The sequence below is a fragment of the Typopeltis vanoorti genome, chromosome 3 (assembly GCF_054136105.1).
Source record: "Typopeltis vanoorti isolate ZY-2024b chromosome 3, IOZ_Tvanoo_1.0, whole genome shotgun sequence".
NCBI classification, from domain to species: Eukaryota; Metazoa; Arthropoda; class Arachnida; order Uropygi; family Thelyphonidae; genus Typopeltis; species Typopeltis vanoorti.
In genome coordinates, this window is record NC_143551.1 from 30,370,631 (window position 1) to 30,388,731 (window position 18,101).

General features: G+C 38.5%; 1 protein-coding gene across 5 annotated transcripts in view; it reads left to right on the plus strand.

Annotated features, from left to right (window-relative positions):
• The window catches only part of Miro (mitochondrial Rho GTPase), a 439,377-nt gene that overhangs the window by 95,614 nt on the left and 325,662 nt on the right, over positions 1–18,101 (plus strand). The window lies entirely within an intron of this gene.

Genomic DNA, 18,101 nt, shown 5'->3' on the forward strand with positions numbered 1-18,101 from the left:
CAGTTCACATCTGAGAGCTGCTCAACTTTTATTCGCTTTAAAACTTTCTTACATGTTATTCTTTTCAATATGAAATTCAATTTTATCCTTCTCAAGACTAAATAATGATCGCTTCCAATTTCAAATCCTCTGTACACTCTGGTGTCCTGCACCTGGGAGAAAACATCACTATCAACAATAACATAGTCAATGAGACTTTTCTTATTCCTAGCCTCTTCTCTCCATGTGAATTTGTGCACATTTTTATGTTGGAACATGGTGTTAGTAATAACCAGTCCATGTCCTGAGCAGAAATCCAACAGATATTTGCCATTATTATTAGCTTTGCTCTTTTCTCCAAATTTTCCCAAAATATTTTTATTGTCTCACAATCATTTCCTACTCTGCTATTTAGATCCCCAACAAGGACCAACTTTTCCTTTTTCATTGTGTCAGTTGCTTTTTCTAAAGCCTCAAAAAATTTCTCCACTTCTACCTTAGTAGAACCTTCTGTGGGACCATAGGCACAAATAAGTCTCATTGTCCAGTTCCCCATTCTCATATTTGTCCACATCACTCTACTTGAGACTTACTGCCATTCAAGAAGATTAGTCTCGTATTTAGTGTTGAATACTATGGCTACTCCTTCTTTTCCTTGATTTTCATTGCCTGAATATAACATTTTGTATTTATTGCTCAGAAAGATCTCACCAGTTTTTGTCTTTTTTGTTTCATCATCATCATCATCAAATTCCTGCCATGTACCCTCAAGGGGTGTACAGGATATGACAGTACTACATGAAAAATTTACATCATTACTAACTTCCTATCTACAATTTTCCTCCAAATCAGTCTGTTACTTGCCAAGACTCCAACATTATCAGATCTTATATTTCTATTGTCTAAGGCACTTTGTACTGTATCAATCCACCTATATCTTGGTCTTCCTCTATCTTTTTCATGCCAGCCTGGCAGAGAACACTTGTTTTGCTAATCTTTCCTCTCCCATTCTATTTAAGTGACCATACCACCTGAGATTAGCTCTGCTAACGCATTCCTGGATGCTGACAATGTCAAGTTCTCTCCTAATATCCTCATTTTTAATATGATATTACCATTGATGCCATCTGTTCACGCCTCTAATCTTTCTCAGGACTCTCATATCTGCGGTCTCTAGTCTTTCTTCAAGTGTTTTACTTCTGACCCAGCTCTCAGATCCATAAATTAAAACTGGTTTGAACACTGTCTTGTATACAGCTAATTTAGTGTTCCGACTAATTTCTCTCTTCTTCCATATGAATTTATTCAATTGACTTCCCACCATACCAGCTTTGCTGATTCTGTTGTCTATTTCTATATTTAATTTACCATCTTCACTAAAAATCGTGCCTACATAGCTGAAATGTTTTACTTGTTTCACAGGTTCTCTGTTCACAATGCAGTTGACATTTTCAACGATTCTGCCTATATTCATTGTCTTTGTCTTTTTATTGCTGACCTTCATACCATATCTATTACAACAGTTATTCAATTTAGTCAAGGAATCTTTCAGACTCGTAGCAGATTTATTGATAAGTATAGCATTGTCCGCATAAAGCAAAGAGCTGACATTAACATCTCCAATTTTTATATCTGGTTTAATACCACTTTCCTTCATAATGTGATCCATATAGATAATGAATAACAGAGGGGATAATGTACATCCTTGTCTCACACCAGATTTAACATTAAACCATCTCCCTGTACTTCCTTCAATTCTAACTGCTGACTTACAACTCAAATAAAGACTAAGTATTTCTTGATATAATGCCCCATTGACACCATATAACTGCAGCGTATTGAATAGCTTCTCTCTTGGCACCTTGTCATATGCCTTTTCCAAATCGACAAAACTTAAATACAGATCTTTGTTATATTCCCATGCTTTCTCGACTATTTGTCATAAAGTGAAGATCTGATCCTGACAGCCTCTATTTGGCCTGAATCTAGCTTGTTCTTCACCAAGCTTTTCTTCCACAATTCTTCTCAACCGTTTCTCAAGTATACTTTCATAGATCTTGCCAGGAACACTCAGTAGGGAAATACCTCTGTAATTCTCACATTCAGTTTTATTTCCCTTTTTATATATGGGTACTATGAGAGCTCTACTCCAATCATCAGGAATTCGTCCTTCAGTCCAGGCTTTCTGAACTATGCAGTGCAGCCACTGTAAGACTTTTATACCACCATACTTCATCATTTCTGGCCGAATATTATCTACTCCTGCTGCTTTTCCACATTTCAGGCCTTTGATGGCTTTTTCTACTTCAAGTACGTATATGTATTCCTGACTGCACGCCTGTTGAGTGTTTTTTACCACTGTGCTGTCATCACTGCTTGTTTCATTTAGCAATTTTTCTAAGTAATTACTTTATACTTCAAGGATATCTTTTTCTCCCATTTTCATGTCACCTATATCATCTCTAACTCCTTTTACAACACTCTTTGCTCCATTTCTAAGCTTCTTCAACAACCTCCAGAATATCTTACCACCACCTTGATATTTATTTTCTATGTTCTTGCCAAAGTCCTCCCATGACTTTTGTTTAGCTAGTTTTACACAGTGTTTAGCTTTCTTACATTTGTCTCTGTATTCTGTAAGAGTAAAAGCTGACTTATTTGCCAGGAACTTTTGATATGCTTCCTTCTTTTCCTTCACTGCCTCTTTAACTTCCTGTGTCCACCAGGGAGTTCTGATTTTTTTATCCTTGCACACAACCTCACCACATGCCTCTCTGGCAGAATCAATCAATGTTTTCTTCAGAGTTTGCCACTGAATCTCCAAGGTTTGATTCCTGTTCTCAAATTCTTTCATTTTCTTTTCAATAATCTTTCTGTATTTTAGTCTACAGTTCACATCTGAGAGCTGCTCAACTTTTATTCGCTTTAAAACTTTCTTACATGTTATTCTTTTCAATATGAAATTCAATTTTATCCTGCTCAAGACTAAATAATGATCGCTTCCAATTTCAAATCCTCTGTACACTCTGGTGTCCTGTACCAGGGAGAAAACATCACTATCAACAATAACATAGTCAATGAGACTTTTCTTATTCCTAGCCTCTTCTCTCCATGTGAATTTGTGCACATTTTTATGTTGGGACATGGTGTTAGTAATAACCAGTCCATGTCCTGAGCAGAAATCCAACAGATATTTGCCATTATTATTAGCTTTGCTCTTTTCTCCAAATTTTCCCAAAATATTTTTATTGTCTCACAATCATTTCCTACTCTGCTATTTAGATCCCCAACAAGGACCAACTTTTCCTTTTTCATTGTGTCAGTTGCTTTTTCTAAAGCCTCAAAAAATTCCTCCACTTCTACCTTAGTAGAACCTTCTGTGGGACCATAGGCACAAATAAGTCTCATTGTCCAGTTCCCCATTCTCATATTTGCCCACATTACTCTACTTGAGACTGACTGCCATTCAAGAAGATTAGCCTCATATTTTGTGTTGAATACTATGGCTACTCCTTCTTTTCCTTGATTGTCATTGCCTGAATATAACATTTTGTATTTATTGCTCAGAAAGATCTCACCAGTTTTGGTCTTTTTTGTTTCAGTCACCCCTATTATGTCGATCTTGTACTTATCTAATTCCTCATCTAGCTCCATTTCTTTGCCATTCAGGCTTCTTACATTGATAGTACCGATCTTTAACTCTGGTGATGTTGAGTTGGGGTGTGTTTTCAGATTTGTTCCAGTAGCTGACTTTTCGCTGTTCGTCCTGGTTCCCTGGCGAAAACAACGGGGGCCTTGTTTAACTGGGTGACGCCCCAGCCGGCATGAAATTTTGTCATGTTGTACCATCATTTTTTATTTTGGTTTAACCAATAAGAATACAATTTGGTCGGTTAAATCCCAAATTGCCAGCCCATCCTCTTTCGTTCAGTATCAAAGTAGATACCCAACAGGGTGCACCACGAGAAGGTGAGGATTGGACATTAGGTCAGAAGCCCTGGTCGGTTCTCCGCATTCCTTTAAAGGCTATGTGGAGGTCTCCTCTCAGTTATACAGCTTCAGTAACCCCAATTATGTTGATCTGCTACTTATCTAATTCCTCATCTAGCTCCATTTCTTTGCCATTCAGGCTTCTTATGTTGATAGTACTGATCTTTAACTCTGGTGATGTTGAGTTGGGGTGTGTTTTCAGATTTGTTCCAGTAGCTGACTTTTTGCTGTTCGCCCTGGTTCCCTGGCGAAAACAACGGGGACCTTGTTTAACTGGGTGACGCTTCAGCCGGCATGAAATTTTGTCATGTTGTACCATCATTTTGTATTTTGGTTTAAGCCAATAAGAATACAATTTGGTCGGCAAATCCCAAATTGGCAGCCCATCCTCGTTCCTTCAGCATCCATGTAGATACACAACAGGGTGCACCACCAGAAGGTAATAATTGGACATTAGGTCAGAAGCCCTGGTCGGTTCTCCGCATTCCTTTAAAGGCTATGTGGTGGTCTCCTCTCAGTTATATAGCTTTGACCCTTAAGCACTCCTTTAATAAAATTAGATGGTTTAGTACATAACAGGGTTAGTTACTAATACAAATGGAATAGCATGACAGGATAGTAATGACATAATACAATGATAAACGATTATGATATGATAAAATACATTAGTAATTACAGCATTCAGTCAGAACAAAATTTTGTTATAGGGAACCATTCCAAGAATCAGCAGAGATTATTTTGTTACAGAGTATACTTAATCATAACCAGGGAATGAAGCTGCATGATGTTAGAAAACCTTGATCAAACAACATGATCTTGGAGACATAGGCTTCACCAGCGTTTCCCAGATTTTTCCTACGATGGAACACTTCACAACTAAAATTTTCACGGAACACCTTGGTTATTTTGTAATATATTAATAATTATTTATGGCATAATCATAAAGAGTATTAGCACACTTATGTATACAGTGTGACATGCTGACAAATATAAAATTACATTTAAATCAGTTATCAATCACTGGACTAATGAAATCTTGTAGCATATTGTAGTTTCCTCAGGGCAACATTATTAAATTAATTTGTGCTGATTTTCATTGTCATATCCCATTCTGATCACTAAAAATTTATAATATTATTATAAGTACTTACGAGTGAATGCAGACTTTTTCTCCTGTGTGCTGGTAGTTTTCCCCTCCTTTTTTACATCCTGGAGATCATTTTGTAGGCTGGAGGTGGATGAATCATTATCTGTTGCATCACAAACATCTTCAATAAGAGATTTCTTAACACCAAAATTAAGCAAAGTCATTTGTCTCTTATTCATATCAAAATTTAAAGCAGTAGTCCTATTACTTTTAAAAAATCATTTCACTATGGTTTCGAAACAAGCACTTTCACCCTACAATATGAACTTGTGAAGAAAGTATTCAGTATTACTGGAATTGAGAACCGGATACAGACTACGTTGATCTTCAATTTCAGTGGAAAAATTTTCTTTATACTTCCTTGCTGATTGGTCACTAACATTTGCAACACAGATGTTATTTCATTCAGTTTTGAGAACAGAGGATATGCCGCCCATTGTTGTAATTGGCTTGCAGGCAATTTTTATGACCGGTCATAAACAGCGGTATTCCCTTTTCCGAATTCGAAAGATTTCGATGTGTGAAAATTAATGATACTTCATGAATATTTCCATGTTTAAAAATATGCGGCTTGGTCACTGACATTTGCAATACAGATGTTATTTCGTTCAGTTTTGAGAACAGAGGATATGCTGCCCATTGTTGTAATCGGCTTGCAGGCAGTTTTTATGACTAGTCATAAACAGTGGTATTCCCTTTCCCGAATTACTTCCATGTTTAAAAATGCATGGCATTTTCATTGACATCACGGAACACTTATTCACTTTCTGCGGAACACAATTTGGGAAACCCTGGACTACACTAACAATATCTCAAAATTATTTCATATCTCCATGAACTCATTGTGCAGGCCACTTTACCCTGCACCAAACATTCCACCCCAAACATGTTTTTTTCTGTTAATATGTTCTGTGATCAGTTTACCTGTTTTGCAAGAGGAAAAACCTGAGTTTTTGAAACTGAATAACTTGCCTTTAGTTGAAAAAGTCCATATGAAGATCCCTTACATTGTAACAAGTATCAAACTTGAGTCTTTGTTGTTGTTTTTTTTCTACCAAAGAGTTTATGTTCTTCCATCTGTACTATAGAGGTACTAAGAATACAACAATTAGTATGCAACAAATACACTATCAACCAATATTTGTACAGACACTCCTGTTATTTGAAGTTATGGAACATTCCATGTTTATTAATAACATAAAAACTGGTGTACAGATAGATAGTAGGAAGCAGTATTTCATCATAGCAATTGAACACAGGTGGTATGGCAACATGAAGTGAACTCAGTTACTTAGAGGTGTCATTGTGGGTCGTCACATTGATGGCATGTCCATATGTGCCATTGCTGCTCAACTGGAGCATCAAAAATCAATCACAAATGATCAACAAATGGAGACATTCTGGCATCACACCTAGGGCAGCCACCGAAAATGACTGACAGGGACAGGAGAGTATTAAAATGAGTGGCATGCAAAAACTGGCTACAATCAGCACAGACCATCCATTTTGAGTTCAGAGTGCCAGTAACATCATGGTGAGCATTAATACTGTATGAAAAGAACTCCATTTACTGGGTTTCCATGGAAGAGCAGTGGCACACAAGCTGGACATCACAACAATGAACAAGGTGACTTGTCCGGCCTGGTGCAAAGAGCATGGGAACTGGAAAATTGACCAGTGGAAAATGACACTCTGGAGCGATGAATCAAGGTTCACCTGTTTCCAGTCTGATGGTGTGGAAGAGTAATGGTGTGGGGTGCATTCAGCTGGTTTGGAGTGGGACCACTGGTTGTTGTCCATGGTTCCATGCAAGCAGCTCTGTACTTTGATATTCTGGATAATTAGGTGCTGCCTACACTCTGGAGTTTTTATGGAATGGACCCATGTTACTATCAAGACGACTTTACCCCATGCCACAAAGCTGCAGTTATTGTGGAATGGTATGAAGAGATGGGTGCTAAATGCATGCCCTGGCCTTTGCAGAGTCCTGACCTCAACCCCATCAAACATTTGTGGGACAAATTGGAATGGTGATTGAGGTCTAGAGTAGCATGTCCTTGATCTGTCGCTGAACTCAGTGCTGCTTTGATGGAGGAATGGAGACAAATTCCACCTGGTATCTTTTTGCATATTGTGGAAAGATTCCCTTAAAGGGTGCAGGAGGTGATCAAAGCCAAAGGTGGACATACCCGATATTAGTGTTTGCCTGCTGGTATCAATTGTGAATTGCTAGTGTCCAGACAATTATTGGTCGATAGTGTAGAGTTGATATATAAATCAAATGCATGGGTTGTTCACTGTAATGAGTTGATCACTTGTTGGTTGATAATGCGTCAGGTAATTAATTTTGTGAACTTTAATTTTTGTGGTACTCTGTTTCCCCTTTATATAATAGCAGCCTGGAAGATGATGAGATTGGGTAACTACAGCGAAATATGTACATTCAGAGTTTATCTAATTTTTGCACCATTCCTGCATACAACTTTCTATTAGTAATTTAGTTAACTTTTATGGTAACAGTGATAGTTAAGGTGAAGGTATAACTAATATTTCTTAATTTTTCAAAAATCTTTGACAGTTTGCCACATGACAAATTGGTATTTAATTTGAATTCTGGTTTGGCTAGTAGAGTGGAGATTGGCAGTCTGATAGATCAAAAAGTTGTATATTGAGGATCGTTGTCTAAAAGGAGGAAATAGAAGTTGGGAGCATTCCACAGGACTCTGTCTTGAGCAGCCCAGCCTGTATGGTATTATAACAGATTTATTAAGAGGTGTTTAGCTCTTTGTAGATGAGAAAAAGTTATTAGTAATGAATTTTATAGTAACTTCTAGAACATTTGAATAGGCTGAACAAGTTGGGTGGTGCTGGTTTGATACAAGGTTTCACACTTTGTAATGCACACATTTGTATGCTGCTTATTATATATTGTTTAAAGTTATGTCCAGTAACTATCTGAAGGTTCATAATGTTCCTTTTTTTGAAACATTTTACAAATTAACAAAGCTTTCAGCTTAAAAAACGTTTTTTAAATTTAAATTTAATTTTTTTTAAATCCTGTAAAAAGCTTTCAGCTTATTAGAGGATTCCTATTAGACCTAACCTACTCAATCCAATATAAAGTTTATAAAAAAATGTCAGTAAAGATATGAGTAAAAGTATAGAAGAAACATGCCTTTCTATCTTTCTTTAATGTGGGCTTGCTTTAAATAATCCAGTTGGTGATTATACATTGAGGAGTAGCAATGCCTAAACGGAGAAAGAAAATAATGGGAGAATTCCACACAGCAAGAGTGCCGTGTGTGCAGAACTTATACGAGGATCATTTCATAAGTTCTGCACATGCATTTCTGTTGCTAAACCAACAAAACACATTTACCGACCCTTCAGTATAAATCATTGTGCCTTATCATTGCTGACCAATGTTAAGGTAATTCTTGTATTCTATTTCCATGAACCTCTGTTTGATAAGTCACTTCAGCAAAAATCTCATCAATGATAGTGAATCATTTTCATCAGAGTGGCTCTTTCAAATTAGAGAAAATCTTGAAGTCTAGTTGACTCACATCAGGACTGTATGGTGGTTTGGGGGGGGGGGGTTAGAAAGCACTTGTCATCCATGAGATTGGATATTTAACATGAAATGGGTTTTTTGGGCTTTGTACAAAGTCTGGTCATTGTGATGTCTGACCTGAGTTAGCTTCTTCCTGAAGTTTGAAGTTGCATTGCAAAACAACAATAAATACCAGAAAAGAAAAGAAATATGTGAAATATATTTACTCAGAGTCTGGCTACATTTTACTGGACATGCAATGTGCAGTCTGCAGAATTTTTGAAATGACTCTCATATCTAGCATTCTTTAAAAAAAAAAATAAATAAATTTAGCCAATAATAATTTTTCTGACTATGATAATCATAATGGCTGCAGGCATAGACTTCTGTGGCTAATTGTTTCAAAAGATATATTTCGGTGATTACACCACATTTTTTTTTATTCAGTTATTCAGTTATATAAAACACTGAAATAATAGTTCCCGACAAGTTTTGTAAATCGTAGGATTTACATCTTCAGGGGGTAAATAGTATAACTTAAAGTTTAAACAAGAGAATTAATAAATACAAATCATAATCGTCTGGCTATTCATAAAACTCAAATAACAGAAGGCATTCTGTTATTTGAGTTTTATAATCTGTTATTTGAGTCTGGCTATTTATAAAACTCAAATAACAGAAGGCATTCTGTTATTTGAGTTTTATGAATAGCCAAACGATTATGATTTGTATTTATTAATTCTCTTGTTTAAACTTTAAGTTATACTATTTACCCCCTGAAGATGTAAATCCTACGATTTACGAAACTTGTCGGGAACTATTATTTCAGTGTTTTATATAACTGAATAAAAAAAAATGTGGTGTAATCACCGAAATATATCTTTTGAATCATAATGACTGTTACACTGTAAACAAGGTTTTGTATGTTTATATTTTGTTTACTTTCTTCACTTTTAATTGTTCACACCACTTCTCCTTTTGAGGAAGTGTTTCTTTGCTGTGTTTAATTTTTCATGGCTTACCAAGCTTGTCTGTGTACACTTTTTTTTTTTTTTTTTTTTGAATTAAAAGAGTTTTCACATCCTTATATACTGATGTGCTTCCAAAACTCAGTGTCATAACCATTGTTAAAGAAAGCCCAAATTAAGAAAAGTTATATTTCTTCTGTATTTTTTACTTTTTTTTGATAATAAATTCCTTAAGGAATTGACAGTGTACACTAGAAATGTAAATTAAATCAACTTTAATATATACTTTCCAATATGTGGTACTGTGGTATTGTGCCACTGTGGTACTTACCTCCCCACTGAATACAATCCCACCAACTCACGAATTAGAAAACTCCATAGGCTCCATAAGAAGGTTACTTCTTGGCCTGTGGAGATTACTGACAGACTAAAACCATATAACTCTAGATCCCCCCCCCCCCTCCGTATATATGGGCTCCCAAACATAAAGAAAATGTGCCATTACGTCCCATAGTGGATGGCATTGATTCCCCCACATACAAATTAGCTAAACATTTGGCCAAAGAGCTCACACACTATACTGGCAACACACCATCACACATAAAAAAACTCAGCCCATTTCAAAGCCAGTATAGAAAACCTTACACTCCAACATACTGACATAATGGTCAGTTTTGACGTCTCCTCCTTATTCACAAATGTCTCCCTCAAAGAAACTTTAGAGCTATTCCAAGCTAAATTTCCTCCCAATATCTCAGCCCTATTTCAGTTCACAATGAACTCGGGCTATTTCGTTTGGCAGGAAAAATTCTACAAACAGATAGAGGGGATAGCCATGGGCTCACCACTTTCCCCACCCTTGGGCAACTTCTTTATGGAGACTTTTGAAGAGAAAGCCTTAAACTCTGCCTCACAAAAACCTACCATATGGCTTCGCTACGTTGATCATGTGTTAGCTATTTGGCCACATGGCCTGGATACACCCTTCTCCTTCTTAACACACTTAAACAACCAAACACCCTAGAATCAAGTTCACCCTGGAAAAAGAGGAAAACAATAGCCTCCCCTTCGTAGACACACTAGTCACCTGCCAACCTGATGGAACCTTGATTTTCTCAGTTTATAGAAAACCCACCCATACAGGCAGATACATTCACCAACAAACCCACCACCTCCCCTCACAACAATATGGAGTTATTAAGACACTATTCAACAGGGCTAAACTAATCTGTTCAAATGACCAAGCCCTAACCACTGAACTAAATCACATCCTTAACACTTTCTCAGCCAATGGCTACCCCCTAAAAAATCCCCAAAATACCAAAACCAGTTATCCACAACCCACCCCCTTTCACAAAAAAGATTACTCTAAATCCATCACCATTCCCTACATCTGAGGTATCTCAGAAAAAATCAACAAAATCCTAAAAAAAACATCACTTGACCTCTTGTTACAGACCATATAGAAAATTTGCATTCCTTATCCACTCCACTAAAGACCAATCACTTCCCCTAGACCTAAATGGTGTATACCAGGTCACTTGCATCTGTAAATTGTCCTACTTTGGCCAAACAGGCAGGACAGCAAATATCTACATATTTTTTCGAATTCTTTTCTTGCCGATGAGCATGAGATGTCATGAAGTATTGACCATAGATCACGGCCGAGTGTATTCGAAAGCTCTTCCTCTAGCGCCCATAAGGTTTTGTTTTCGTCGGCAAGGAGAACGCGCATCGCGGTAATTTGTTCTCTTAATTTGCTTTGCTTAATTTGCGCGGTAATTTGCTCATCGGCAAGAAAAGAATTCGAAATAATACGTAGTCGGCACGTGAAAAAATACGAAAACCTGACGAAGAATTCTACTTCCTTACCACAGCACTGTAGTCCACCTCTCGTCGGCAGTTTTAAAGCCTGAAGCACTCACCGCACTTTCACGTGGTCACAATTTCGCCCTAGCTCCTAAAAGGATACCTGCGGAAGAAATCATGATCCAAATAGAGCGTGGAATTCGCAACCTGCCTAACCATATTGCCAACAGCGTAAGACTGGATGTAGTCGGTGTTCTGACTAAAGCCAAACCTCCAAAAACCAACTTATCCAAAAACGAATATGCAGCCCTACAAGAATTGAAAAACAACAAAAAAATAGTAATCACCAAAGCTGATAAGGGAAGCTCCACTGTGGTGCTCAATCAAAAAGACTACAAAGGTAAGCTAAATGCTTTAGTACTAGACCGTACTACTTACCTCCCCATTGAATACAATCCGACCAGCTCTCAGATTAGAACTCTCCACAGACTCCTTAAGAAAGTCACTTCTTGGCCTGTGGAAGTCACCAACAAACTTAAACCTTATAATTCTAGACCTCTCCCCCCCCCCCCCCCCCCCGATTATATGGACTCCCAAAAATACATAAACAAAATGTGCCATTGCGACCCATAGTAGATGGCATTGATTCCCCCACATATAAATTAGCCAAACATTTAGCCAAAATGCTCACACACTACACTGGCAACACACCATCACACATAAAAAACTCAGCCCACTTTAAAGCCAGTATAGAAAACCTCGCACTCCAACACACTGACATAATGGTCAGTTTTGACGTCTCCTCCCTATTCACTAATGTCCCACTCAAAGAAACCCTTGAGCTCATCCAAGCCAAGTTTCCTCCCGATATCTCAGCCCTATTTCAGTTCACAATGAACTCAGGCTATTTCGTTTGGCAAGGAAAGTTTTACAAACAAATAGAGGGGACAGCCATGGGTTCACCACTTTCCCCACCCTTGGCCAATTTCTTTATGGAGACATTTGAAGAGAAAGCCTTAAACTCCGCCCCACAAAAACCCACTATTTGGCTTCGTTATGTGGATGATGTGTTTGCTATTTGGCCACATGGCTCAGACACACTCCACTCCTTCCTAACACACTTAAACAACCAACACCCCAGAGTTCAGTTCACCTTAGAAAAAGAGGAAAACAACACCCTCCCCTTCCTAGACACTTTAATCACCCGCCAGCTTGATGGATCTTTGGTTTTCTCTGTTTACAGAAAACCCACCCATACTGGCCGATACATTCACCAGCAATACCCCCCCCCCCCTCACAACAATATGGGGTTATAAAAACACTATATAACAGGGCAAATTTAATCTGCTCAGATGACATGGCCCTGACTACTGAACTAAACCACATCCTCAACACTTTCTTAGCCAATGGCTATAACCCCAAAAAAATCCAAAAAATACTAAAACCAGTAAACCACAACCCCCCTCCCCCCCTCCACAATAAAGATTACACCAAGTCTATCACCATCCCCTACATCCAGGGCACCTCTGAGAAAATAATCAATATCCTCAAAAAATATGACCTTACTTCCTGTTACAGACCATATAAAAAGTTGGCATCCCTTATCCGCTCTACCAAAGACCAACCACTTCCCCTAGACCTACCTGGTGTATACCAGGTCCCTTGCAGCTGCAAATTGTCCTACTTCGGCCAAACAGGCAGAACAACTAATATCAGGATTTCAGAACACAAAGACTACATCCGGTTTCACCAGTACAGCCGCTCTGGCCTGGCAGACCATGCCTTAGATACCCACCATAAAATTCGTTGGAAGAAAACAAAAATAATTCATCGCAGCAAGTTTAAATACAAAAGATTATTCAAAGAATCTTCAGCAGCTCTAAAAAAACGTTCCTAACCTCAACAAATTTGGGTGCATGAAACTACCCCAAATTTGGGAGACTTACATTATGAGAACTTCAGCCCAACAGCCAAGACTACCAAATTAGCCTGCAAGAGGGCACCATTAGGACTTTAGGAACAATATTAGTTTCTTGCTTTCTTCCTCATTTGCTTTGTGTTAGTGCCAGCGTGCACATACCATATCTTTATGTTCCTGAAGATGGCAATGTGACGTTGCCGAAATATAGAAGTGATTCATTAAAGTTACCTTTAATTAATATACTTCATTTGCATTGTTAATTCCGTAAACTAATTACCTGGATACTAATAGGTAGGAGGAAATGGAACAGATGTTACGTTAGAATACTTAAGGGATGCTTAATGAAGATTCCGCAACAAAACCAGTCCGATAATCAAAAAGCATCTTTATTCCAAATATCCAGTAATACAAAGAATATATCTGTAACAGTTTATCATCTGTTACAGAACTCCTGTAACAGATGATAAACTGATAGTACCTCTGTGCTGTTTTATTGTTGGTAGGCTTACTTTATTACTGTTATTATTACTATTATTACGGGCGACTCCAGGGAGCCCTTAGACTCATCGAGGGAGGCCCTAAACATCATCCACACACCTATTCGACATTCTCACAGTATCTATCATACCTTGGCTTAAACTCATTCACTGTCATAGCACCCACAACAGAGTCTGGCAGCTTATTCCACTCATTTACCACTCTAAAAGTAAAGAACCCAGCTCTAACACCCTTGCTAACCACACTCTTGCCCAGTTTCCATGGATGTACCCTAGTTCTCCCACCACCAGTCCTGAACTCAAAAATATCATCTGAATTAATCCAGTAGAAACCCTTCAGCAATTTGAATGTCTCAATCATATCTCCCATTTTTCGCCTATCAACCAATTTCTGCAACTCACAAATCTTCAACCTGTTCTCATAAGGTTCATTCCATAGACCTGCTATCATCTTGGTCACTCGCATCTGGATCCTCTCCATCTCCTCCCCCATCAAGAAGAAACCTAGGTGACCAAATCTGGGCACAGTAGTCAAGATGAGGAATTATCAAGACTCGGTACAAAGGAACAATAACTTGCTTGTCTCTGCTCGTCAAAGTATTTTTCAGCAACCAAGTGATTTGATGAGCTGATTTAGCCACTTTTCCAATGTGTCCCCTAAACTTCATCTCCCTATCCACTGACACTCCCAAGTCCCTGGCCTCATCAATCTCCTGGAGTACAGTTCCACCAATGTGGTATACTGCTACTAATCTTTTCACCCCAAAATGCATAACCTTACATTTTGTCACATTATATTGACATCCATTCTCCTTAGCCCAGAACCCCAATCTATCCAAATCATCCTGCAAGATTTTGACATCTTCTGCATTCACTATTGCCCTACCCAACTTTGCATCATCAGTGAACAAATGAACTGTTCCTCTTAGATCCTTCCCTATATCGTTAATGAACAAATTAAACAGCAGTGGTCCAAGAACAGAACCCTGCGGCACACCACTAGTCACAGGCCGTCTTTTGGATTCTACTCCTGAATAAACTACTCTCTGATATCTCTCCATCAACCACCCACCTATCCATCTCACCAATCCTATATCCATTCCCATATGTTGCAGTTTACAGATTAGAATTCCATGTGGTATCCTGTCAAACGCCTTAGCGAGGTCCAGCAGTATCACTGTAAACCCATTACCCTTATCCAGTTCAGCTGTCACTGTGTTATAAAACTTGAGCAAGTTACCGAGGCATGATCTACCCTTCACAAAGCCATGCTGTTCCCCGTACAGTATCTCATTTTAATCAATCCATTCCTGTTCCTGTATTTTTCCCTTGACAATGACTCCTGATATGTCCGGTCGGTAATTTGCAACAGTAGTCTTGGATCCTCCTTTATGCAATGGCACTATCTTCCCCTCTTTCCACGCCTTCGTCACTAAACCAGATCCAAGACTCAGATTAAACAACATGGTCAGGGGCGCTGATAATTTTTTAGCCACTTCATATAAACCCCTGCCGGTATACCATCCAATCCCACAGATGTATTCATATTAAGGTTCTGTAATAGACTATTCACCTCCACTTCATTCATCACAATTCCTGTATAAACTGATGGTTCTTTCATTCTTTCAGTGTCACCACCTGGATGATATACCCTTGCAAAGTGCTCATTCAGTAATTCCACTATATATCGACTGATTCGGTGACCTCCTTATCATCGGCATTCCTTAAAATCATTCTGCTGTGTACAGTTTTTTTTTGCTTCTAGCATATTTAAAGAACTGTTTGGGATTCTCTTTAGCTTGCATAACTAGTTTCCTTACATAATCTGCTTTTGCTTTTCTTACCACACTCGTTGCCCTGCGCTTTATACCATTCGTGTGCCTGCAGGTCACCTTTCTCTTTAAATTCCCTCCACAGTTGTTTCTTTTTTTGCAGCTCAAGCTTAATGGTGTTATTCATCCATTTAACCCTTACTTGTTTTACTATTCGGACCCTAGGTATACAATCAGCCATAACGTCCTGTAAATGCTCCTTGACCACTTCCCATGCTCTATCAACATCCAGCCCTTGCAGTTTTACATGCCATGGCACTGAACCAAGCAATCTCCTAAGCATGTCATACTTGCCAGCACGGTAATTCCACATATACCCTGTCTTAATCGAAAATTCCACATCTTTAGCTACCTCCCAGGTCAAGACCTTATGATCACTCTCACCAATAGGTGGCAACATGGTCATATTCATTACAGTCAAATTCTTAGATGCTATTACCACTCTCAAACCTCTAGTATTTTCTATTACATGCTGTCTCAGATAGTTATCCCTTAATAATTGAATAAAATCCAGTTCCTTCCTCGCATGTGTCCTCTCCTCCTTCCAATCAATATTACCGTAGTTGAAATCCCACATAATAATTACCCTCCTTCCACTCATTCCATCAATTTGTTTATGCATACTATCTTCACCATCTATTCCATCACCTGGTCTATAGCAGCACCCAACTGTATATTTTGTTCTGCTAGTTACAATATCACACACCGAATAGCCTCAAATGAGCTCTTTTCACTATCCTGCAATACAACTTCAATTCTCCTTGGCTGCAGTTCATCAGCTATCATCAATAACACTCACTCCCCCCATTTATTCTCTCTGTCCCTCTTAAACACACTATAACCTACACATTCTATCCCACTAACTATATCCTCTTCCATCAGCCATATTTCACTAATGCCAATAACCTGTGGCCAGGAAGAGCCAACCAAGGCCAAAAATTCTTCCTTCTTGTTCCTAATACTCCTGGCATTAGTATACATGAAATGCAAAGCTCCCTTTGTCCCACCCCTATCTTGATGCGGTATTCTATCTCATTCCAATTACTTGTCTTTAATACTGGCTCGGGTACATTATATACATTCTTACACTCAACTGTCTCACTGATGTTCGCATATCCCCCCCCCTCCTTGGTAGTTCTAATTTCCCTGGTTCTGCACATCCATTTTCACTTCATTCAGCAACCCTTTTTCCAGTCTCCACACACCAAATCCATTCAAATGCAGGCCATCCATCTTGTATAAATCCTTTCGCCCATCAAACTCATTCCACACGTCCACAAATTTCACACCACACCGTCTGCATAACCTGCGCATTTGCAATTATGGCCCTCCTAAACTCCTCTCTGTCGTACCGCAGCAACAGACTCACCATTCTAACTCTGTCACTCTTTTCTTTCGCTACCTTTAACAATACTTTCAAGTCCTCTCTCATAAAAAATTTATCTCCTTTCAATTCATTCTTACCCACCACAACTATCAATTCTTTCACCCTCAGTTTTTGCATTTTAATATAATCACATCCTTAAATTTCGCCCCTGGTAAGTACGATTTGGTTAAACTCTCATCTATCACATCTCTTAATAACGAGTCACTGTACAACACTCTTTCCTTCATTTCTGAAACTCTCTCACTCTTAAGCTTATTTTTCCTTTCAAACAGTTAGCCGAGGCACTGTGGAAAGAGTTTTTCAGGTGCTCCAACTGCCACTTCGCACTGTGTATTACTTCGCATAACTGTGCGATCTCACTCCTTACAAATAATTCCTCATTTTTTTCATCATTTAAACCATTTTCACTCTCTGTATAATTGCTTTCACTCTCTCTTTGATCACTGCTCTCATTGCCATCTTGTACAACATTGCAATTCCCTATCAAGCCACTATTTTTACCCACATTCTGGCTTTCTTCTACTACAACAATCTCACGACCTGACACATACTTCAATTCCTCACTTTCCTTACACTTGATGCACAGTCTCCCACCACTATCATTTTCCATCCAAACTCCAGCCTCTTTCGGGAAAGCATACATCCCACACATATCTCACACTGGACAAACTCCCTCACATTAAAGTTTTTGAACAACGGCGTCGTATTTTTGGACACCATTATTTTTCGTCGCATTGGCGCCATGTGCTACTCTTTGAAACATATCTTTAAAATACTAAGTTAAATAAAACGGAATTCACACCAAAATCACACAGACCCAACAAGCTACCAAAAATAAACAGTACTACGTTACGATTTAATCCAGTTTTCACTCAAAATAATACTTAGCTTTCGGGAGCTCTCTGAAAACATCACATGTAGCCCTCTAGTGGCTTAATTGTCGAGATACTTAACACATTTACTGCCATATGCAACAAGTGTGCCTCACACATACACTTTCCGCTAGCACCATGTGATA